The following is a 23,395-nucleotide window of genomic DNA, read 5'->3' as shown; positions in this document are numbered from 1 at the left end:
CACTAAAGCCTCCCCACTGCCCTAGGAGAAAGGGACTATTACTAACCCATTCTATAGATAAGGAGGTGGAAACCCAAGAAGGTAGCCTCAGGTCCCAGCTGTAGGCCGTCAGAGCTGGATCTAAACCCCAGGCAGCCTGGCCCCAGGGGCTGCCTGTTTAACCACCCTGCCAGACTTCTGCCTCCCAAGTGGAAAAGGAAGAAATAAACACATCTGCCAGGCGGCCGGGGTCAGGTCTGGAGAAAACGGTGTTCCCACCCACTCCCAGAGCTCACAGCGTGCTGGGAAGCCAGGCGCAGGCCTCGCCAGCCTTGAATTGAATTCACATGTGTCTCCCCCACACTTGCGGGCTGGGAACCAGTCTTCCCCGTGCTTGGGCCTCCCATCACCCTGGGAGGGGACACGATGGGCCCTGGGCCTCTCTACCTGCTCTGATAGCATCACCTTTAACTAAGCCAGTTTCTGCACCCGGACAGCCGGCCGCTAATGAACAGGTCCTTCCACCCCTCTCTTCACCCACGCAGGGACTACAGAACGGCTTCATTACCTAGATCATAAAATGAAGGGCAGCCAGGCTTCAGCAAAGAGGGGCTCCGGGGGTGTTGGGAAGGACCTCCAGGAGCCCTAGAGGCCACGGGCTCTGCTTCTAAGTCACCGCATGACGTTGGGCAAGTCACCAAGCCTCCCTGGGCCATGTCACCTCGCCTTGAAAATGGGCAGGGGGACCCATCGCGCTCCGATGCCCCGGATGTTTGGCCAGCATCCATTTTGCTTTCGCTGCCGGGGTGTTTTACATTTGGGAGGCGTGAAGCCCACACCAGGAACCCATGCCTGTTGATGCTCACTAAAGCTCTCCACGTGGCAGGTCCCTGCTGGCTAAGTCCGTGCGGAAATTAGGTTTTGAGGGAGGAATACCATGTGATCTCTGAAGACCCAACTGGGGGTGGGGGGCTGCAAAAGGGGGCATGTAGGGGGTGGGGAGAGATGCTTCATTTAAGTAAGACTCTTGAGAGCCCCTACAGACCACCGATTCATGCTGGTCACTCTTTCTTTCTTTATTCGGGTCAAACACATTTCCCTAGTTTCCAAACACCTGCCACTCAGGCAGGATTATTTGGGTAAATACCGTGTTTCAAAGGCTCCCAAATAAAAAGCCCCGTTTTCCTTGATTTAGCAATAAATACCCGTCCAGTCTTTACCTATGGCTTGTGAGGAAGGGTGGGGACAGAATAGTTCAGAAATGTCAGCCGCTTAGTCAGTGTCAATATTGAAAGATGCGTCTCTAGGTGATTAATTAAGATGGATGGACAAAAGAGACACAGGCGGGCTCTCTTACAAAGACAGAAAATGATCCCGCTAATGAAAATAATCTAGCAGACGTGCATGCTTCTGATTTCTGGATGTGTTACTGCCCCTTTCGGGGTTTCAGTGTCATTATCTACCACCTAATGGCCTGTGATTCTCAAAATGGGGTTTCCCAGGGCCTCAGAAGCTATCAAACTGGAGGGAGGAGGTGAGAGGGGAGCAGAGCAGCCCCCAATGGCCGCTCCCAACGGGGCAGCTCCATTTTGAGTGATCTCTTGGAGGCTCCATGTAGAACTTTCTTTGAGTTCTACGGCTACAAATAAGTTGAATGCCACTAGACGAAATCATCCCAGGTCCTTCTCACTTTAGTGTCTGTAATGCCCAAGATGGTACCTTGGTCAAGAAACCCCAAGGCATTCTGGTGGCCAAATGTGTTCTATCCAGAGGCGTCATGGCAACCCATGGATAACATAATTTGGGGATAGAATGTCTCCAACTCCAGAACGGGGGACTCTCCATGCCAGGTAACAAGCCCCCATCCCAAGCCAAAGAGTCTGCCAAGACAGATCCTAAATCCACAATAAGAGCTGGCACAAACAGGGACCCTGGCATTGTCCCAGGTGCTTTACCCCTCCATCCTCACAGCAACCTCTTGTAATAGGTGTTGATCTTCTCTCCATTGTGCACGTGGAGAACCTGAGCATCAGAGAAGGTGGATAACCTGCCTAAGGCCACAAGCTCCTAAGGCAAGATTTAAGCACAGCACCCTGACTCGTAATCACTGCCTGAAATATCCTGCCCCAGAAAGCCACAGAATACCATGCTGAATGGGGACTTGGGGACCAACTGGTCCCTCACTTCTATTTTAGAATGGGTGACTGAGGCCCAGAGAGGGTAAGGGACTTGCCCAAGGTAGAAAGAATGAATCTGTAGCAGAGCAGGATTAAAACGCAGACTCTGTCCTGAAATCTCATCTTCCCACGCCACCTTGGCACCATGAGGCCACTCAGGACAGCACGGTTTGGTGATCAAAGCTTCGCTCAGACCACTGTCCAGTTGAAGACCCAGGTCTGTGGGTCTGTCCAATACACACTGTGACACCTGCCTCATCGTACCCCAGTTTCACTATCCCTAAAATGGGAACAACATTCGCGCTTGACCTGTAGGCCTGTTGCAAGGATTCGGCAGGACAGTGTATGCCATGTGTATATTCTCCATGAATCCTAGCTCTCTTTGTCCATGGAGCCTGGGGCAGGGTGCAGGGGGCCACAGAATGAAGTAGATCCTTCTGGTGGGTTGAGTGCAGGAAACAGAGGGTCTCTGCCCTGATTCCACCACCCCTCCCCTATTAGCAGTGCCAAACTGACCACCGCCCCCCCCCCCCATTTCCCCAGTCACCTCTGCTGAGGACATCTGGAGGAAGTAAAAGGAACAAGTCCAAGTGAGATGCCACGACATTATGTCTCCCTTAAGTCAAGAGTGAATCATCCTCTTGAACTTTCTATTTTCTCCTGACCTTGTGTGAATTCCTAGCTCAAAATAAAATGAAGTCTCTTCAGTACCAGGAAAAGGCTACAGAGTAATTTTCGGGCTGTGGAATGAGACTGAATCCACTCAACGGCGCAGTCAGGGAATTTAAGATGCAGAAGGAACCTTATCTCAGAACATCTGAGATAACGCATAAGAAAATGATGATCTATCTAAGCATAAACTGAAAGCTTTGCCTCTGCAGGGAAGCAGGAAACTAAGGCCCAGAGAGGTTGAGCGACTTGGCCCACATCACACAGCCATGAAACCGGTTGGTATAAGAGGCGGAGCAAGAACCAGGTCTCCTGCCCTCGTGGCTCTGTGGCTCTGCTGATGCTCGCGGTGAGAGGGTGAGGGGGTGAGGGGGTGAGGGAGAGCGAGAGAGGAACACGGAGCCGGGGGAGTCTGGGTGTGAGAATGAGCGTACACAGTGGAGAAAGCGGGAGCCTCTGAGGTAGAAGGAAAACATTTGGGCCATATTTAGTCCCACCTGCCCTTTAACTGGGTGTGAAAAGATGAGTGTGAATGAGTGTGAGCGTGGATGAGTGAGCAAGACGGATGGGGGGGTGCGCAACTACAAGGAAATTGGCGTGCTGGAGAAAGAGAACAAGAGGGAAAACATTTGGGCCATTTTCAAATTCCCACAGTTGAATAAATCAAAACAGATTGTTCTGAGACAAAGAGGCCATTTCAAACCACATCCTTTACACCAGCGTCAACCCCAAATGGCCCACTCGGTGCTTTCTCATGGCCTGGAATAACAGCCCCAATAAGATGCACAACCACAGCCAGGATTCTTGAGCCCCAGGGATGAGCCAGGTATGGTTAACCCCCATCTTCCAGATAGGGCTACTGAAGCCAGGAGAGTGCAGGTCCCTAGGTTCATACACCTCCCTGCCTCGGGGACCTCTGGGACACCCCCCTGCCCTGGGGACCTCTGGAAGGCAGCAGAGATCCCCCCGGGAGATGCGCCTGGAAGCACTGCATCCCAGAAAGCCATCCCCCCCGCCCCGAGGCCAGGCCGCCCTAGCTGCTGCCAGCAGATGGAGAAGGAAGGAGCAGGGAGTGAAGATAGCACGTCCCCGGCACCAGCCGCCCCACGAGGCAAAGCAGGTGCCTGCCTGTCCCGGAACGCCCAGCACCGGACTGGCAGAACTTGCCGTGGTCCTCAGCTCACCCGCGCACTTGGCCCTGACCGGCCAGAGGAAGGCACCTGCCCTCCCAAGCGAGGGGGGCACTGGTGCACAGGCTGGTCCAGGGAGGAGGGCACTGCGGGGGCCCCAGAGAACGGGTTTCCCATCTCCCACCCCAACGTTAGCCAAGGGAACGCTGTGGCCACACCTCGAATCCACCACGTCTCCTCTCCCAGCAGCAGGAGGGGGGCAGCCCCAGACTGGCCGGGGGAGTGGGCAGATGCAGCTCTGCAGACATCCAGAGCCACCAGGCAGACAGTGCATTTTCAAACCCTGGTCTTGTCCTAACCCCAAAACAGTCCTTGGATGTGGGTGTGACTCTTCCCACTTTACCAATGGGTAAACTGAGGCTATTTAGAGAGACTAAATAACACCCAAAGACACCAAGATGGTAAATTTAGACACAGAACTGTACCCCAGCATGACCAGGACCTCGGTCCTTTCTAACTCACCCATCACTTGCAAAGCTCTTCTCTCTGACAGAGGTTGGGAGTCCCAGAGGGCCGCATTTTCTTATGGGTTCCAAATGCAAATCCCAACAAAAACCCTGCTCACCTCAGCCCACTCTTGCTACATGGGAGCCCAGGCTCTCAGAACATCCCATTTATCAAGGAAAGCAGAAATCTGGCGTTGTTGGCTACATCTCTCAGTATTTCAATGGGTTAGAATCCGCTTTGTGTTTTCTATTGAGTTGATAGAATTTTAAAATTGAAATACAACATTTACACGGAAAAGTACACAGATCTGAAGTGAACAGGGCGATGACTGCTCATCGTCATCGATGAACTGAGTGTACCTATGAAAGTACCAACCAGAATAAGGGGACAAACAGACCAGCCCCCGGGAGCCCCCCATGCCACTTCCAGGTACTCCCCAACTTCCGCCCCAAGGTTATCCCTATTGTGACTTCTAACACCAGAGCTTCCTTTGGCTGACCTTGAACTTCATATAAATAAAATCGCACTGTGTGGACTCTTCCACATCTGGTGTCTTTTATTCCGCACTGGGATTCTGAGACTCTTCCAAGTCACTGTCAGCATTAGGAACTTATTCTCTGCTGTGTAGTACTCCACCGTGGGACTATTTCCATTCTACTTTCTGTAGACATTTGCATCATTTCCAGGTATTGCCTGTCTCAGACAGTGACGCTAGGAACATTCTTTTTTATTTATTTATTTGACAGAGAGAGAGAGACACAGCTAGAGAGGGAACACAAGCAGGGGGAGTGGGAGAGGGAGAAGCAGACTTCCCGCGGAGCAGGGAGCCCGATGCGGGGCTCGATCCCAGGACCTGGAATCATGACCTGAGCCGAAGGCAGACGCTTAACGACTGAGCCACCCAGGCGCCCCGACGCTAGGAACATTCTTATACATGCCCTTGGGAAAATGCACGCATAAGCATGCATTTCTGTTGGGTATATACCTAAGCGTGGAATTGTCCAGTCATAAGGTCAGTGTATACTCACCTTTGGTTACATTTCCCAATATGTCAATGTTGGGTGAATTTCATGCAGCTTTGCTGTGGCCTATAGGCCATCGTTTTGCACCTTTAGTCTGTGTGCTTTGTTCCTCTTAGTCCATCCTCCTTGAGAGCATACTGGCACCTCGCAAATTAATGTAATGGTGGGGGGAATATTCTAATCCTCCCTATACTGATGTGTGAAATGTGGCTTTCCTTTAGTGAGTGCTCTTCTATCGGGAGGAAATTACATTAAAGTCACTTGAGCAGTCTCTGCAACATACACATGCCCAGCACTGAGCTAGTCCAACCACTTGGGACCAACCAGACTTCCCGAGGATGGACACACCCAGGAATGATTATTTTGAAATCTAGCTCAATTGAGAACCATCGCCTTAGGTCATTCAGCAGCCAAGCTAGTGACAGTAGAGCACCTCGATTCCCCAATTCCTAAAGGCTCTATCCAGCACCCCAGGGTTCCCCAAATCTCCCATGTGCTAGCTCTCCACCCTCCTCCCATCACAACAGACATCCTGTCCCACCCTTCTGCTGGACTCGAGCAGGTCCTACTGATCAACCAGAGCTGGCGTTTGGGATGAAAAGTATTTGCCATCCAGGGACCACATCACGCTGCTCCTGTTATTCAGTATTGGCCCAGGAAACCCTTGCTACTCTACGTGGCTCAGCCTTCTTACACTCAGGATGGTTATAGAAAAACAGAAAGGACCAAACCCAAGCCCGGCCTCATTCTTTGGTTTATTTGAATCTGATTCCCCCCGACACCCACGCTGCTAAGCTAGCTGTGAAAACAATCTGTCTCTGCACTGGTGTGTTTTTGCTTGGTTGCGTTTGGGTTTTGCCCTGGGTTTTATAGATGGCAAACAAGCCCAGAGACGGTTAGTGCCTTGCCCAAGGTCAGCCAGCAAGGCTGCACCAGCGCTAGAATTTGAACCACCTCCCCTTGTCCAGTTGGGGGTTCTTTCTCTCTACTCCAGTGGGCCTTTCGCAACCAATTAGGATACACCAGAAAAAGGCAGACACATGACGGTAACCTCTTTCAGCTCAAACCCATCACATCTGTTTCGCTTCTTCCCCGCTAAGCAGTAAACAGTGGGGACAGCGCCCAGGCTGGCTGTGGGCTGGGATCTCAGCGCACAGACAAGGGCCGCGGCCAAGAGCAGGCCAGGCGAGTTCTCTTGCTGGTCCCTGGGCTATAAGAAAGAGACTTTCCCCAGTGCAGCTGAGAGTGGTGATCCGACATAGCCGAGAATTGCCCTGTTCGGAAGCGATAATGCACACAGCCCAGGGAGGGGCGTCCACGTGGCCGTGTCTCCGGCAGCCCAGGAGGCCCCGCTGTCTTACCACTTTCCATCTTTATTAACATTTGCACAGAAACTCACGGTGCCTCTGGCTGCAGAGGGAAACCAAGCAATCTCATTTTCTCCCCTCAACCAGGCCACATGGCTCCTTCTTGTTCCTCCCCCTTCCCTCGTGCTAAAACTCAAAAAAAGGGCCAGGGCGGGGGGTGCGGGGGGCGGTTCAAAAATACCAAAAGTTCCTTAACATCTGCAAATTTGCCTTCTGAGGCCGTTTTCAGCAAAATGTGCCCGAAACTGGGTCCAGCAGTACTTCCTCCCTCGGGAACAGCTTTGTCTTCACCTCGAGTCTTTCTCTTCTACGGAGCTGTGGGCCTTTGGGGGGTGGGGGGAGCAGAGGAAGGCCGGCCCCCCACACCCCTGTCCACCGTCCATGTCCACCATCCCAGGCAGGCCTCCAGAAATGGCCGCAGTGCTGGGACCCTTCCCGGCTCCGGAGCAACCCTTTCTTGGAGGTCTAGCTCACCGCTCCCCAAACTCCTGAGGTCTGGCTGCTGGCGGTGGGCACGCGGCCCCAGGCAGGCTCTCCCGTGCTCTGCTCAGCACGGCGTGTCCACTCCCCTCCTTCAGCCGCCCACCCACCTCCCCACTGGGAGCCAGTTTCCACGGAAGGGGAAGGAAGAATCAGATTAACCAGCCTGAGGTCACACAAACCAGATAGTGGCAGGGCCGGAATCCACCCAGGAGGACTGCACCCCAGGCCCCCAGCTCTGACCACCTCTCCACACAGCTCTCTTTCCATTACCCACTGAACCGGCGGGGACAGGCCTTGACTCAATCCTGTTTCTCCTCATCCCAGAGGTATAGTTGTTCAGCCCTTGGTGATGCCATGAGGCACCAGCCAGTACAGGCCCTGCAGAACCCACACGCGCACACACATCATCGGCTCCTGAATTCTTCGGGTCGGCGGGGGAGGGGAGGAGAGCTACTTCTGTTCACAGCCTCCTGTTAACCAACAGCAGGGACAAGAAGAGAGACGTAAGCCAAGAGGATGACCTGCCACTCCCCACAGGAGGGCTCTAAGAACAGCGCCTTCTAAGGATGGTCCATGGACCAAGGCCTAGTCAGTGCCTAGGAATTAGGCAGCCTCGGGAGTGTCAGGGCAGGATGGCCAGGGCCAGCTAGAAAAGGCCTCGGAGAGGGTTGGCAGGAAAGGAGGTGAGCTGGCCACTGGAGAGGGGGGTACCACACCTGAGTCACCCGCACGAGGGGCAGGGGGTCCTCCAGGTGTGACAGAGAGTTAGCAGAAACCCTGTGTCCCCAGAAGGAGGGACAGAGGGAGCCTGAGCCTGGGGAGGAGCTTGGGAGGGTCCAGCCCCAGCCAGAGAGTTCCCCGTGGTGGGTACGGCTTGGGGCTTGAAGACCCCGAAGAGACTCAGTTGCACAGGGCCGCCTGGGTGGCTAGCTACCCTCAGCCTCCAATCTTCAGGAAAAGTCTAGTGCACACACAAGGAAAGAAAGAAGGAAGGAATGCACGCCTACTCCAAGCCACACTGGGAGCCCCTTTCTGCATTCCGCAGACCTCACAGCAACACTCCCCTTGGGATGGGAAGGGCCAGGCCTTGCGGGATGGTTCAGACAAACCCTCCCTTTTCTCATATCCTCCTCCACCAACTGGGCCATATCATAATCTCAGCACCTCGGGCTTCCCTTCCATGAAATGGGGATTAAAAATCTCCTCCCCCAGTAGGATTGACTGGGCATCAAATGGGATCACGTATATGGGTCCAGTGTGTACCTGGAAAAATCCTGCTATGCTCCTGGAGAGAAAAGGGAAGGGAAAAGGGCCCACGTGGCAGGTCGCCCCACACCCAGTGCCAGGTGAGGTACCTGATTGGGCCTGTGTCGTGGCCTTTTTCCCAGATGAGAAAACAGAGGCTCAGTTAGGATAAAAAACTTGCCGAAGATCATGCAGCTGCTGAGGGTCAGGATTCGAACTCAGACCTAGGGGACCCAGAAGCCAGAATTCCACTCACTCACAGACAGCCCCCATTCAAATGCCATGTGGACGCTGCGGCTGCCTTTGGAACTCTTGCTTCCAAAAGAGTGGTTAATTTTAATCCCGTACATTTCAACTCAGCAGACCCGAGTGAACTCATGCACACAACTTTAAATATATTATTAGCATTATTATTGTTTTGCCAAAAAGATTCTATCAGCGAGCTTTTTTTCTCTCTGCACACCCATGTACCTCTCAAATAGGTTTGAGCAGACCTTTGTGAGCGGGTGGGCTACTTAGAAACAACAATTGCCCATTATTTAAATTCGATTACATAGCAACCACTTTTTCAAAAGAATATTTTTATTTGAGCTCATTGTGTAGCAAAGCATCAGACACTTTCTTTCTTCAAACTACTTTGAGAAGGAAAAATTATCAAATGAAAGGAAGGAAATGTTATGCATATCATCCCAGCTATTGAAAATAATGCTGATGGATTTTCCTCTTTCCCTCTTAATTTATTTAAACAACACCCCACTTCCATCAACAACCATGCCTGGGCTTCCTGAGTGCTTTTCTCCAGGGGATTTGAGGCTTTCTGGTCATATTCCCCGCTGGAGACTCTGAGAGGAGACTGTCGAGTCGGAGGAAGACCCAGAAAAAAGCAGCACCCACTCCCCAGTATGTGGATGAGATGTCAGAAGTCCACGGTGGGGCGGAGGGCTGGTTGGAGCCAAAGCAGGACTAGACCCAGGCTCTGACTCTGGACTCCCAGTACAGTGCTCTCCCTGTCTCTTCAGTTGGGGGACAGGGGGGACAACAACATTTCACCTGGGGGGGAGGGGGCTGGGCTTCAGTCCAGAGCTCCTGGTGCCCCCACTCTGCACCCCCCTTTCATGGCAATACCACATTCCAAGGTCTCCTGGAATGCATCAGGCTCTGAACTCGGCCCCCAGTGTCCGCATTTGGTCTCTGGGCCACATGATGGGGGAAGAGCCCTGGGCAGCTCCCACCTGTCGCCCGAGCTCTAGCCCCTCTGAAGCGGGACCTCCAGCTCATCCAGCCTCTCCCAGAGCAAGCGAGCAGGCAATGGCTTCAGAGGTCTCTCTCTTTGCCTTGGCTCCTCAGCCCACTTCCCCGGCAAGAAGCCGCTGGAAAAGAAAATAAAACAACAACAAAAAACCCTTTGATCTGCCACGGATGGCCTCATCCAACCCTGGGGGAAGGTGGAAATCACCCTATGTCATGACCTGCTGGCCTCCCTCCCATAGGGCCCAGGGCTCTTCCACAGACCCACCTAACCTGGGCCCCTGGGCCCCTGGGCCCCGTGAGAGAAAAGCGTCACAATGACATCTGTGGGGACCAAGTGGGGGAGGGGCGGGGGCAGGAAGAGGCCAGAGAGGGCCAAGCAACTATGCGGGAGAAGAGATGGCTATCGACCCAGCTGACCACACCACAACAGGTGGTCCCCATAGATTGTCTACTTGGTGGGGCATCAGGAAAGGGGGGGCGGTGAGAAGACCCTTTCTGTTCATCCCTGGAGAATCAGGCAAAAGCTTCATGGTGCAGTGGATGGAAGGCCTCCATCACAGAGGGACGAGGGAAAGAGCAGACGCGTGAGCCGTGCCTCTCCCATACCCCCACGGTCCAGCCTGGAGACTCTCTACAGCTCAGGGAACAGTCCTGTTCACTCTGGCGCCCCCTCCTCAAGCACCCCCTTCTGTCTCTTGGCCTGAAGGCAGGCTGGACGTCTCCAGAAGCGGATGTCCTAGGAGGAACCATGCACCAATGAGAGACACACGTTGGTGACCACTCGCTGGGATGATGGCGGGTGCGCTCCGGCAGTCGCTGGGAGGGCCCCCGGCTGCCCCCAGCAGTGGGCTACCCAGCACATCTTTTATTGACTCTTCTCCCCTCCCTGCCCACTTCCCTTTCTGGGGCCAACCTCATACATAAGTGATTTGCACCCAAATCTGTGCTCAGGGTCTGCCTTAAGAGCCACCCAGCTCAGACAAGGCAGCGAGGGATGCAGAGCCCCCGGGACGGACGCCCCTGGGGACACGTAATGAAGGGTGCTGTGCTCACACATGTGCCCATTCACCTAGCGGACAATTCCAGAGAGGCAAGAAGCTAGTGACCCGGTGGTCTTCGGGGGAGGGGCCTGGGTTAAGACTGAGAGTTTCCAGTGTTGTTGGAGTGGGGGGTGGGGTGGGAGGGATGGGGTGACTGGGTGATACACACTGGGGAGGGTAGGTGCTCTGGTAAGCGCTGTGAATTGTGCAAGACTGTTGAATCTCAGATCTGTACCTCTGAAACAAGTAATGCAATATATGTTAAGAAAAAAAAAAAGGAGAAGAAGAAGGTAGCGGGAGGGGAAGAATGAAGCGGGGAAAATCGGAGGGGTAGACGAACCATGAGAGATGATGGACTCTGAAAAACAAACTGAGGGTTCTAGAGGGGAGGGGGGCGGGGGGATGGGTTAGCCTGGTGATGGGTATTGAGGAGGGCACATTCTGCATGGAGCACTGGGTGTTATGCACAAACAATCAATCATGGAACACTACATCTAAAACTAATGATGTAATGTATGGGGATTAACATAAGAATTAAAAAAAAAAAAAGACTGAGAGTTTCCACGGAATATACCTTTGTTCCAGTTGTTACTCTCTTAATATGTTGACTCTGATGATTTTCCCCTGTCTTTCACCAGTAAAACATGACTATCTTCAAAGAGCTTCCGAGAGCTCCTGGAAAATCAGATCAATGAACTAGGGAGAGGGAGAAAACCCCGGGATTGATAATCACCCTCCTTTCCTGAGACCCTCTCACTTCCTTCCCACCCCTTCACGGCCTTGACCTCTCTCTTAGCCTGGGAATAGGAGGACAGGCCCCCATTCCGGCAAAGGTTTGGCAGCAGCCGTGGAACAAGGGGTTAAGGGCTGGAAGGGCACAAAGGGCCAAGTGAGAGACCTCTGAGACCCCTGGATCCTGATATCCTCCCTACTCTGGCTGTTGAGACACAGGCTGGCTCCAGTAGGCAAGGCCCCAGTGCCCCCCAGAGGAGCACAGCCGGAAAACAGACCATCTAAGGCTTGAGTGGGCTGGCGGCTCACACCGCCTGGCTTTGCATTTCTACACTTGTGCTTACCAGCTGTGTGACCTCGGGCTAGTGACTTAACCTCTCTGTGCCCCAGTTTCCTCGGCCATAAAATGGGGACAATCATAATACTGAATTAGAAAGTGTTATGGGCTAAACTGTGCTCCCCCCAAATTCATGGGTTGAAGCCCTAACCCCCAGTACCTTAGAATGTGATTGTATTTGGAGATAGGGTCTTTAAAATGGTAATGAAGTTACCATGAGACCGGTGGGGTGGGTCTTAATCCAATCTGACCAGAGCCGGGACACTAAGAGATCTGGTCACCCGGGAGGCATTGGGGAGGCGCACTCGCAGAGGAAAGGCCACGTGAGGACACAGGAAGGCAGCCGTCGGAAAGCCAGGGAGAGAGACCTCAGAACGAACCCAACCAGCTAACTAACACCTTGGTCATGAACTTCTAGCCTCCCAAACGGAGAAAATAAATTTGACATGAATCAATTGATTTAATCCTCACAACAGCTCAATAAATTAGGTGTTATTTTTAGTCCCATTTTAAGGGTGAGACGATGAGGCACAGGGGGGCTGAGTAATTTGCCCAAGGCTGTGGAGTTAGTAAGGGGTAGAGCTGGGACTGTAAACCATGATTTTATTGGATGAGATCAGACCTGATCGCCTGATCAGTGAGGAGCGCCTGGCACACTGCAAGCGATCGATACACGTTAGCTGTGCTCATTATCCAAAACAACCTGAAAAAGACTGGCCTGCGGAGGAGAAAATGAAGAGAGGTGCCTCCTGATCACCTGCCAGCTACCCAGGCCTGTGCCCGCAGTCTGGGGGGTGGGGGGAGGTGGCCCCTGCCCTCTGGGGCTTGCACTAGAGTGGGGGAGGCAGACATTAAAGAATGACAGGGACAAAGTCAACAATGGCCCGATCCGATCCGAGGCAACAGGAAGAGAATTTGGCCCATGCAGGAGTCAAGGAGGGCTTTCGGAGGAGGTGTTGCAGGGGCTGGGTTCCAAAGGATGAAGAGGAGTCTGGTAGCTAAAGAGGGAGGAAAAGGCATCACAGGGAGGGGGCAGTGCATGCAGAGGGGTCCTGTTGCAAGTGGGGGCGACAGAAGGAAGCAAGGAGGCAGGTGGGCTGGAGCAGAGAGGCAGGCTTGGGGTGGGGGGGGGCAGGGGCTGTGAGAAAGCCTTTGAACACAATTAAGAATCCACTGAAGGGTTACAAGCAAGGTGGCCAATGTGATCACATTGCACAACAGATGTTTTTCCTAACAAAGTGTGGAAGTCGAGCTTCCGTAAATTGAGTTTTATTTTTAAGGCAGTAGGGAGCAATGGGAATCCGAGAACCAATCTGTCTGGAAATTGAATGAGGGCCCCCTGATCCAGCTGGCACTTTCATAGATCCGGGCTGCCTCGAGTGGGGTGCACCTGTTAGGTAAAAATCCTGGAGGAGGAGCACCTGGCCGGCTCAGTTGGTAGAACGTTTGACTCCTGATCTCAGGGTCGTAAGTTCGAGCCCCTTGTTGGACGTAGAGTTTACCTAAAAAAAAACCCAAAACCTGGTCTGGTGGGTGGGGGGACAGTGGGGCAGTGTCTCTGATTGCCATGGGAACACTTGATACCGTAAATGTGGCCACGTCCTGAGGCGACCACAACCTTCCAGGCTTCCCTTCCCCGGCGTCTCCCCATCTCCCCTTCTCCAAGCTTCAACTTGTGCTTGACTCCATGAGGAGGCCCGTGCTGCCCCTGCTCCCAGACATAAGTGGCTTTCCTGAGCTTTCCATGGCACCCAAGGCTCCCTGCTGGGTTTGTTCCTGTCATATCTTTGGAGCCCCCACAGACGAGGGGCATACGGATAGAGGCCTCAGTGCATAGCAAGGAATGGTGTGATCACAAAGATGCTGGGACGAAGAATCCCCTCATTCACTCATTCATTCAGCATGTACATAAGCATTGATTCAACCCCAGGCAACGAGCTACACCCTGTGGGGTCTCCGCCTTTATTCCATGGATGGAAACAGACAATAGAATATCTATAATAATTCTAGCATTCACTGAATCCTTTTGAAGTGTCACATTCAATCCTCAGAGATACATTTGTGTATTTTAATCTTCATAAAATTCTGGAAGGTGAAATGGTGGCACAGAAAAGTTAAGTAATTTGTCAAAGGCCAAACAAAGGCCATGGTACGTGACTGAATCAGGATTTGAACCCAGGCCCTTATGTTCAGAAGCTGGACCCCCAACCTCTGATTGCATGTTGTCTCCTCTGCCTTCACTGCATGGGGGCCAGGCTGCGTATCTGAACCCTCAACCGCATCAGCGGAACCCCCAAACCCTCTGGGGCTCCTCTGGGATGGGCTCTGGAGCCCAGAGCTGTCTGCTCAGGCCCCCTAAGCCCCCTCCTCAAGCAGAGAGGCCCAGACGTTGCCCCTGGGGAGAAGAGCCCAACTTGCCAAAGTCACAGCGACTTCTGGCGCGTAACAGAACCCAGGATAAATAGCAAGCACGGACGATTCGTCTCAATAGGCTATTCTTAACGTAGGAGAACATGGAAAAGACAGACAAGACTCCAGAAAGGTGGGTTGGAAGAACGTCGCTGGCGCCTTTCATTCAGTCATTTCAAATCGTTATTTCTAGAAAACATCCTACCTGCAACTGGTTACAATTCACATATGTCCATGTTCCTTGAATCCAGACCGGACACCCCACCTGTCCGGACAGCAGCATCTGACAGGTGCTTAGCTGCGGACTAAGTGTGCTTTAATGCAAACATTTACCTCCTCTCTGCTCCTCGCTGGGCTAGAAGGTGGCTATAAATCCCCACCTTATTGCTCAGAAAACGCAAATGTACCAAGACCGATTTACCAATCACCTGCCAGGGGTATAGACATAGGAACCTGGGCCAATTCTTTGACCTCTTGGGTGTAAAATGGGGCAATCCTAGTACCCACTTATTATGGGTTGGATGGTGTACCCCCAAAAAGATACGTGGAAGTCCTAACCCCTGGTACCTGCAAATGTGTCCCTATTCGGAAATGGGGTCTTTCCACATATAATCAAGTTAGGATGAGGTCTTTCGGCCCTAATCCAGTAGGACTGGTGTCCTCATAAGGAGAGCAAAGACGGACACAGGGGAACACCATGTGATGAAAGGAGCAGACACTAGGTCCTGTCCATGAGCCAAGGGACACCAAGGATTGCCAACAGCCACCAGAAGCTAAGGAGGAACAAGGAAGGACCCCCTCATAGAGCCCTGCCAATACCTTAATTCCAGGCTTTTAGTCTCCCGAACTGGGAGCAAAGACATGCCTGTTGCTTCCAGCTCCCAACTGTGGCCCCTTGTCACAGCAGCCCTGGGAAACCAGCCACCTCTAGGGCTTTCGAGCTGCTCCGGCCCTACTCCAAGCGTTTCAGGTGGCAGAGGCTGCCAAGTGAGGTCAGGGGGCAGGAGTGGATGAGGGGTGTTTGAGGGGCCCCGCGATGCCCATCTCCCGGGCCTCAGTGGCCTGCACGCCCGCCAGTGCTTCTCAGAGAGGCAGGAGACAGCCTACCTCCCTAGCATCTTGGTGGCAGCTTTGGCAGAAGCTCACTCTCCTCAGCCCCAGGTGCAGGCATCCACTATGCCCGGGGGGGCCCCCCTCAAAATCCTGTCTGGAGGAACCACTCTCTTCCTAACCAAAGACCCTTCCACTCCGGTGTCCAGCCCACCGGCTATTCCTTTAAGGGGGACAGTTAATCCCCATTATTCTGGAGGTGTTTATGTTTTGGCTGGAGAAGTGCTTCATTCCCCTACAGGCTAAAAGCCTCAGCAGAGGAGCGCCCGGGCCTGCTCTGCTGGCGGGGGCCTGAAATGTCAGGCACCAGGTGGCGGGGGTGGGGGGGGTGCTCATCCCCCAGGAGGCTGAGGCGCACTGCCAGAGGGAGCAGACCTGCCAGGGAGAGCGCTGCCAGACAGGCAGCAACATGGGAGGGGGTGCTCCGCAGCACCCCGAGCCCCGCACCCATGTGGTAATTAGACTCCAAAAGACAGGCCCGGATCCAAGGGCCAGAGCTTCAAATTCTTCTCCCATTTCCAATGGAAGCCATGTTAGTTCAACAGGAGAGCAGAGGCTGAGGCCATGGCGGGGGCGGGGCGGGTGGCCTGGAGTACCAGGCCACATCCAAGAGGTAAGAGTTACAGGCCGGGGTGCTAGGCCCACTTCTAGCCTCTCCTCGGGTGCTGATGCTTTGCAAAGGCATCTCTTCCTTCTTACTCAAGTGGCAGACAAGAGATATGCAAACATGTTGACACCTACTAAGCACCAGGGCTTGACTAGCCTTACGGCTTCCCGTACGCTCCCCATTTTGCAGACAAGAAAACTGAGGCTCAGAAAAATGAACGAGCACTAAGTGGAAGGGTCAGGATTCCAACCTGGGTCTGACCATCTTCCTGCCGGCAGAAAATCAGGGCTGGAGGCCCTCCTTCTTGTTCCCTGCCCAATCCCACAAGGAGCAAAAGGGCCAGCATGGAGCTGCACAGATGGAACAGGAACCACAGGTAACTCTGTATGTCATGGGGGGGGGGGGGCACGCTCCAAAGCTTAAGAACTCCAAAGTAACTCCCAAAGCAGTTGGGGGGGGCAGCAAATGCCCACAGATTTGACTGTGAATACCTACAACTATGGTTTCTCTCACCTCATGCCCCTACCCTTCTCCCTCAGCATCCAGATAGGTCCTGCAGTCTCCCTTCCATGCCATTAGCAATGGGAGGAGGAGATATCAGAGGTAGGTTCTGGAAGATCCTGGAAGTTCACAGGGCAGTAAATTTCAGTAAGCCAAAGGAGGCCATGGGAGCGCTGGGCTGAATGAAGGTCAACGGCCCAGCTTAGAAGTGACCTTGCTGTGTCCTCACTTGTAAGTCCCTTGGCTCCTCTGTGTGCAAGCTCCCTCCAGTGTATTATGGACACTATACGATCTGCCCTGTGATCACTTCCATGTACAGTCTGAAATCTATAAAGAGCAAAGCATACCATGGATTCTTAGGGAACGGAAGTGTCCATGTTTTATGGGCTGACTACATACTAGGTCTATGCTAGAAGCTTTAAATGCATCATCTCAATTAATCCTCAAAGTACTCTCTTTGGGAAATGTAAATGCAGAGTTAGTGCTCAGCAAATCTTCATGCACTTCCTGGCATTCCCAGCCTCCCTCGCAGCTGGCTGGGGGCCACGTGACAGTTCTGACCAATGCACTGGAGCTGGTGTGATGGGGGTCACCTTCTGGCTGAGGCAGCTGGGTGTCAGAGTGCCTTTCCCACCTCTCTCTGCCCCTCGGCTGTAACTAGGGATGCCATATATTCCAGAAGGTGCAGCCACGGAGACGGTGAAGTCACCATCCGCCTGGGTCCCTGAGTAACCCTGTGGAGCAGAGATCCACCCCAGACCAGTCGTGTGAGCAGGAATTACACTCGCGGTGTGAAGCCACTGGGAGTCTGGAGTCCTCTGCGGTGGCAGCTGATACTTAGCTGAACGCTGTCATTGCTACATTGTGGCTATTCTTCTGCTTTTCACAGATAGGGAAACCAAGGCCATAAAGCCAGTGGGTGGCAAAAACAGTGTTCAAATTCATCTCTGACTCCGACATGCATCCTCTTCCGCTAACAACCTGTTGTTGCTCAGTAAGGTCATTTCGCTCCTGGAAGGAGCCTTGGCCCCCAAAACTCCTCCCCCTCAGTGTCCCTCGGATGGCTGAGAAATCGATGCAGGAGAAAAGAAGGAGTCTCTTCAGGCACTGAGCCTGGAAGCCGAGCAAAAGCAGGGAGGACAGGGCCTGACGGAATCTCAAAGCTATCATTCCTGGGGCTTTGGGGCTCACAGGAGGTTCTGTCTGATATAATACATGAGGAGGAAATATCACACAGGGGTTTAGAGCCCCGGATGGGCAAACAGATTGACCTAGGTTCAAATCCCAGTACAACCACTTTCTTGCTTGATTTTTTGGAGCCTCACTTTAACATCTGTAAAATGGGGACAAGATCTGAACCAGCCTGGTGGGTGCAGATGGGATGAAGCGCTATCTAGATGCTGGTCGATGGTGAGCATGCCCACAACGTGACCCACCACGAAGATCATCCCTGGGAGGGCTCAGGGCACCAGCCTTGCTGGAGGGGGTGAGGCAGAGGGGCAGCGGGAGGAGGCTGCCCCCAGCTGGGGGCCCATAAAGCCCAGAACACACACTGGCCTGGCCCATGTGTCCGCAGCAGACCAAGGGGCAGAAGACAAAGAGGGAAGCAGGGCCGGTCCAATGTAATGCAACAGAGCAGAGAAGTCAGGTTATTTATTTTAAAGTCACAAGTGTTTTCTAGCAAGACAGCCTTTTATTTGGGTGACTCTGGGAATTGTTTATCAGCTTAAACTCATTATCTGCACATATGGTCTTCATACTATGGTTCAGGGCGGGAAACAAAGGATGGAAGGGAGAGGATGGGCAAACACTAGGGGAGGAAATATCATCCCTCAAGTGCCAGAAGCCGGGATATTTTCAGTGACGTCACACTGGGCTTCCTGCCATGGGGATGGGGCTATCATGCGAATACTCACAAGGTTTTAACTCGGGCGTCCCTCAGTGAGGGAGGGAAAGGAAGGGGGAAAAAAGCAATTTATTTTATTCACTCGTGTCTTCCATTCTCAAAGCAGACTCTTCCCCGCCCTCACACACACACACACACACACACACACACACACGCGCGCGCCAAGCCCCAGTATATCAGAGCTGGAAAGAATCAAAATTGACCCCTCCCATTTCACGTAATGACCGTGATGAGAGAGAACATTTGCTGAGCATCTACCGCATGCAGGGCACTGTCCTAAGTGTTCCACATGTTCTATCTCATTGACAATTCACAAAAAATCTGATGAGGTATGATTCGTCCCGTTTTGCAGATCAGGAAACTGAGGCACGAGAGGCTGAATGGCCTAAGGTCACACAGCCAATCTGTAGGAGAATACCGACATTCAAACCCGGGGAAGCCTAACCACCACACAATATTGCTGCTAAAGAAACAGCAAAACAGGCTCAGAGAGGGGCAGTGACTCCCTGAGGTCACAAAGCTCCATTTGCAAGAGAATCAGGGCTCAAACACAAGTCTCCTTACTCAGGGTTCAGGGACCTTCCCACACCCCCTGTTGCCTCTCGGTCCACGCATGCGCGCACAGGACCAGTGAACATGCTTATGCTCATCTCCAAGTTGCTCAATTCGTTAATTAAAACAGCAGTCTTGGGTGCAGACAACGGACAAGGTTTGGACCTTAAGATAATCAGTGCTGACATGAAAGACCTACTTTGCTAGCTGCAAACACTGGGGCTCATCATCTCACCCTTTCTTTTCAAAAAGAGTTTCCTTCTCTGCACACACACCCATCCCCCCCACCCTACCACCCCCCGCTGCGGGATCCAAGTGCTGATTCAGGTCCAAGGTGCCAGCCCGTGCAGCAGGAGGAATCCAAGCTGCCAGGTTTGCTCCATGGCATCAGGTTGCAGAAATACCCGATCAACCCATCATCTGCTCCGGGGGACCAAAGTGCTGGTTTCCAAGGCCCCCCTCCCTCTGCGGTGTACCAGCTGAGCACGAACAAATGTTCCTGATTTTCCTTCTCTCCACTGATGAAATAGGCCAGAAGAGCAGCCCTCTGGAAAGAGGGGTCCCTCAGAGGGGCGGCCCAGCCACCAACATGTGCTCTCCTCAGGGAAGGGGAGTGAGGGCTAGACACGCAAGCACTGGTCACCGACATTACCTTCTCTGTCCAAAACAGCGGTCCGATGGGGGACAGAAACCTGGCTCATTTTGTTGTGCAGGGGTGGGGCAGGGTGGGGCAAGACAGCGGGAGAGGTGCTCTCCACTGGACTCAAGGCAGAGCAAGGGCTGCCTGCTTCCCTAAGAGGTTATACCCTCCTGCCTTTAAGCTGCAAGCCCAGCCAGATCTCCTGGGCCAACACGTTCAGTTTACAGACTGGGGAAGCAGATTCAAGGCCGAAAGTGACTCGCCCAAAACCGCACTGCTGATCTGTAGGAGATCTACAGAAAATCTACAGAAAAGGTAGATTTCAAAGCAGCCCCCAAACCTTGCTGTTTCTTCCCCTCCTTAACCCCTCCCACAAATCCCTGCCATAATTCCTTGCCTCAACACCCCTTCCCCTCCTGTCTCGCCCAGCACCCTGTGTTCCAGCCCACCCCCACACCACTAAAACCTCATCCAGTAACTTGGTAGCTCTTTCTAGGCTGACGTGGAATTTTTTAAAGGAGGAGGGAATACTTCGTAGATGACCCAAAGTATCCTAACTCTAACTCCAGAGGAACTTCTGCTTCTGGAAAGTGCCCCGGTAGACTGCCATTTCAGCCCTGGGGTTGGGTAAAGATGTCCTGAGGGCCAGTGTTGGAATGGATTTAGGGACAGGGAGATAAGGAGACTGAATTTCCAAGACTTGAAATTTTGCTGAATCAGAGATCTTGGAGTTTACACCGGGTCCACACGTGATATGCTACCCAAACGCAAGCACCAGCGGCCCTGGGGTCTCAGTTCCCTCCTCTCCTTAGGGCAGGTGGGGTGGGCCGTGGATGGGGGACAGAAAGAAGGGGTACACAGGAGCTGCCGGCCCTCAGGGGACCCGTGCTCACACCCAGGTCCCAGGGGCAGGGCTGTGCCTGGCAGGCTTTCCCCTGCAGAGAAATAAGAGCCACTAAAAACAAAACACGACCCAAAACTCCTTTTGTTTTCGGGCCCCGTGGAATGTCTTGAAGACATATCCAGAGACATCCATCGGGCCTCTCCACCCTTTCCTCTGTCTCCTCCCCCCACCCCTTCTGTTCAAAATAAAAATCATGCTGATCTTTCTTTATGGCACCTCGGCCCTACAGCATTTTGGTAACATCCAGCAAAAACGTGGTGGGCTGTATGGAAAGCCAGAGCCTCAACTAACTCTCTTTCTGGGACTGCCCCCATTTCCATCACCTTTGCAGGGGACTCTGGGGACACGGGAGGGGGAGGGGCTGTCCAGTGAGCACACATTGCTAGCCAAGAGACACATGAAAACTTCCCACGGCCACTATAAGGCCACTGCCCAGTCTTTGATTTGCTCATTTGTCCTCTCTTGGGGTGCAGGGAGGAGGGAGGGAATTAAAGAGAAAGAGGACGCACTTCAGTCCGCGTTCAATGTCGAGCAGCCCCTAACAGGACAAAGCTAAGGCTCTTCAGAGATGCCCGCAGCAGTCCTGCTTCCCAAGGCCGCGACACAGATACACAGGATCCACTCACGGGGGCCCTGAGGTCAGAAAACGGGACACACCACAGGTGTCCACTAACAGCTGTGAAATGACCTGATGAACGTGGCCTGTAGACCCAAACCCAAGAGTGGAGGGACCCTTGTCCCCGTCTGAGAAATCCACCACTTCAGCACGGACTGCTGAAATCCTTAAGGGGCCCTCATGACCCGGGTCCTGTGCCTGCCAGCTTACTGTGCCCAGAGAGAGGATGGATAAGAGGGGTACCCCCAAACCGTCATCCAGCCCACACCATCTGGCCACATCCAGGAAACAAAGGTACAACTTTTACAAGAAGGGTGCATTCAGCAATTTGGGCTGCAGACCCCAAAGAAACCTCGACAAGTTGATCCTCTCATCCCCTTTCTCTACACCAATTCGCTATTAAAGTTTCTCTCGTTGTTGTTTTTCTGGGGGTGAATTTTTTATTCACCCATGCACCTTGCCTGTTCCCCAAGAAAAGCCACCTCCTGACTACCAAGCTTTCCTGCACACGGTGCACCCCAGCTTCACGCTCGGACCTCTCCCCCGCCGTCGGACGGGGCCGGGGGGTGCTCCTCCGCGTGGGAGCCCCGCGCGTGTTGGAGGGTCTGTGGTTGTAGGTCCTGGATTTCGGTGCAATGGTCTCGCAGGAACCAGGACTCGCCTTCCTGTGGGTGAAAGGGCCGGGGAAGGGCTCCCCCTGGCGGGGGCCAACTCACCTCAATCTAGCGGGGATCCAAAGCTGGCGCGAGCCCACCCGAGCCAAGCAACCCTCCCAGAGGACTCCTATTATACACCCTAAATCTGGACGTGCCAGAGAGGCTCGGATCCACCGAGCACCCACGGAGTCTCCGCTTCGCTTCCCCAAACCGCGCACACCGCGTACGGGATAAGGGGGACCCGGGAGGAAAGCGTGGCGCCCCTGCCCCACCCGCCCCGCCCGGCTGCTGGGACCCCAAAGGCGGCCCGCCCTCGGTGCCCTGGCTGGGCCCAACAATCCTGCCGGCCCGGATCCTCGCTCCTAATCCCTAGTCCCTACCTGACCTCCTACAGAGTGGCCTGGTGCGCACCCCCGCCCTCGGGGCGCAGCCCCCGCTGAGACCCCAACCTTGTTAACCACACCTGCTACCCCCCGCCATCCTCCCGACGCCCCCCACTCACCCATCCAGAGCGCCCAGCGCCGACTGGGACTGCACCTGTCTGGGGGGGGGGGGGGGAGCTTCTAGCCCGCGGATTCGGAGCAGGGATCCGGGGCGGGGATCGGGGCGAGCACTTCTCCCCTGCCCCCTCCCCAGGCTAGTTTAAGTAGAACTTGGTTTCTGGGCTTCCCCGGGACCGTTCTGGGATCCCTCCCCCGTTCCATCCCCACCCCCGACCGTGCCCAACAGTCGCCGGGGGGGGGGTGGGGGGAGCGCGCCAGGGGTCTCCAAGTCCCCGGGGACGCAGCCGCGGGGCGCACGGAGGGCGCGGAGGTGCGGACCCCCCTACCTTCCAGCAGCAGCAGCCGGACCCCGCGCCAACTCCCGCCGGCGGCCGCGGGGGAAACTTTCCCCGGGCGGAGAGGCGCGCTCGCAACTTGCTCGGCGCCGGCTGCCTTCCCGGTGGCGGCGGCGGCGGCGGCGTGTCCGCGGACCGGCTGGCGCGAGGCTGCGGCGGCGCTGGCTCGGGGCTCGGGGCCGGGGCTCGGGCGGCCTCGCGCGGCTCCGCTGTGGATCGCTTGGCGCTGCGTCCGCCCCGCAGCCTGGAGCCCCCGAGACGCCGGCGGCAGCTGCAGCCGCGCGCCCGCCCGCCCGCCGGCCCCACCTCCCAGCCACCGCTCCGTCCCTCCCTCTCCCCCGCGCTCCCTCCCCTCCCCAAACCTCCTCCCCGCCAGGCTCCAGTCGCCGCCGCCACCGCTGTCGTGGCGGCCGCCGAGAAGGCACGTCTCCTCCGGCGGGCTGCCCCTCGCCTCCTCCCTGCCTCGGGCTCGGCCTGCGGTGCGGCATCCAGGCCTCGCTGCGGGGCCCTGGGGCCACCCTCTGCCCTGCTCCCGTCCTTCACCCCCTGCCCGCCTTCCCGCCCTGCTGCCCGGGCCCTCGCTTCGTCTGAATTCGGGAGATCCGCTGGGGAAGTGGGGAGAGTGGCATGCTAGACCCGGAGTATTTATTCCGGGGAAACTTTCACGCTGGCCCCCCATAACCGACTGCAGGGTTGGAGGGCGGATGACCGTCCATC

General features: G+C 54.5%; 1 protein-coding gene across 2 annotated transcripts in view; it reads right to left on the bottom strand.

The window, feature by feature from the left end:
• TSPAN18 (tetraspanin 18) overlaps positions 1-22,841 on the bottom strand; it is a 182,507-nt gene extending 159,666 nt beyond the window's left edge. The window contains exon 1 of one of the 2 annotated variants that reach the window (XM_035012614.1): positions 22,670-22,841. The gene's annotated coding sequence lies outside the window, so the exon portion shown is untranslated. Of the gene's footprint in view, positions 1-22,342; positions 22,382-22,669 lie in introns of those variants that run through there. The other variant, XM_035012615.1, reaches the window with a different exon arrangement.
• Positions 22,842-23,395: the final 554 nt, after the last annotated feature.

Source organism: Mirounga leonina, unplaced genomic scaffold, assembly GCF_011800145.1.
Source record: "Mirounga leonina isolate KUSES-001 unplaced genomic scaffold, KU_Mleo_1.0 Mir_166, whole genome shotgun sequence".
NCBI lineage: Eukaryota > Metazoa > Chordata > Mammalia > Carnivora > Phocidae > Mirounga > Mirounga leonina.
Note: the sequence above shows the minus strand (reverse complement) of the source record. Positions and strands in the feature narration are given on the sequence as shown.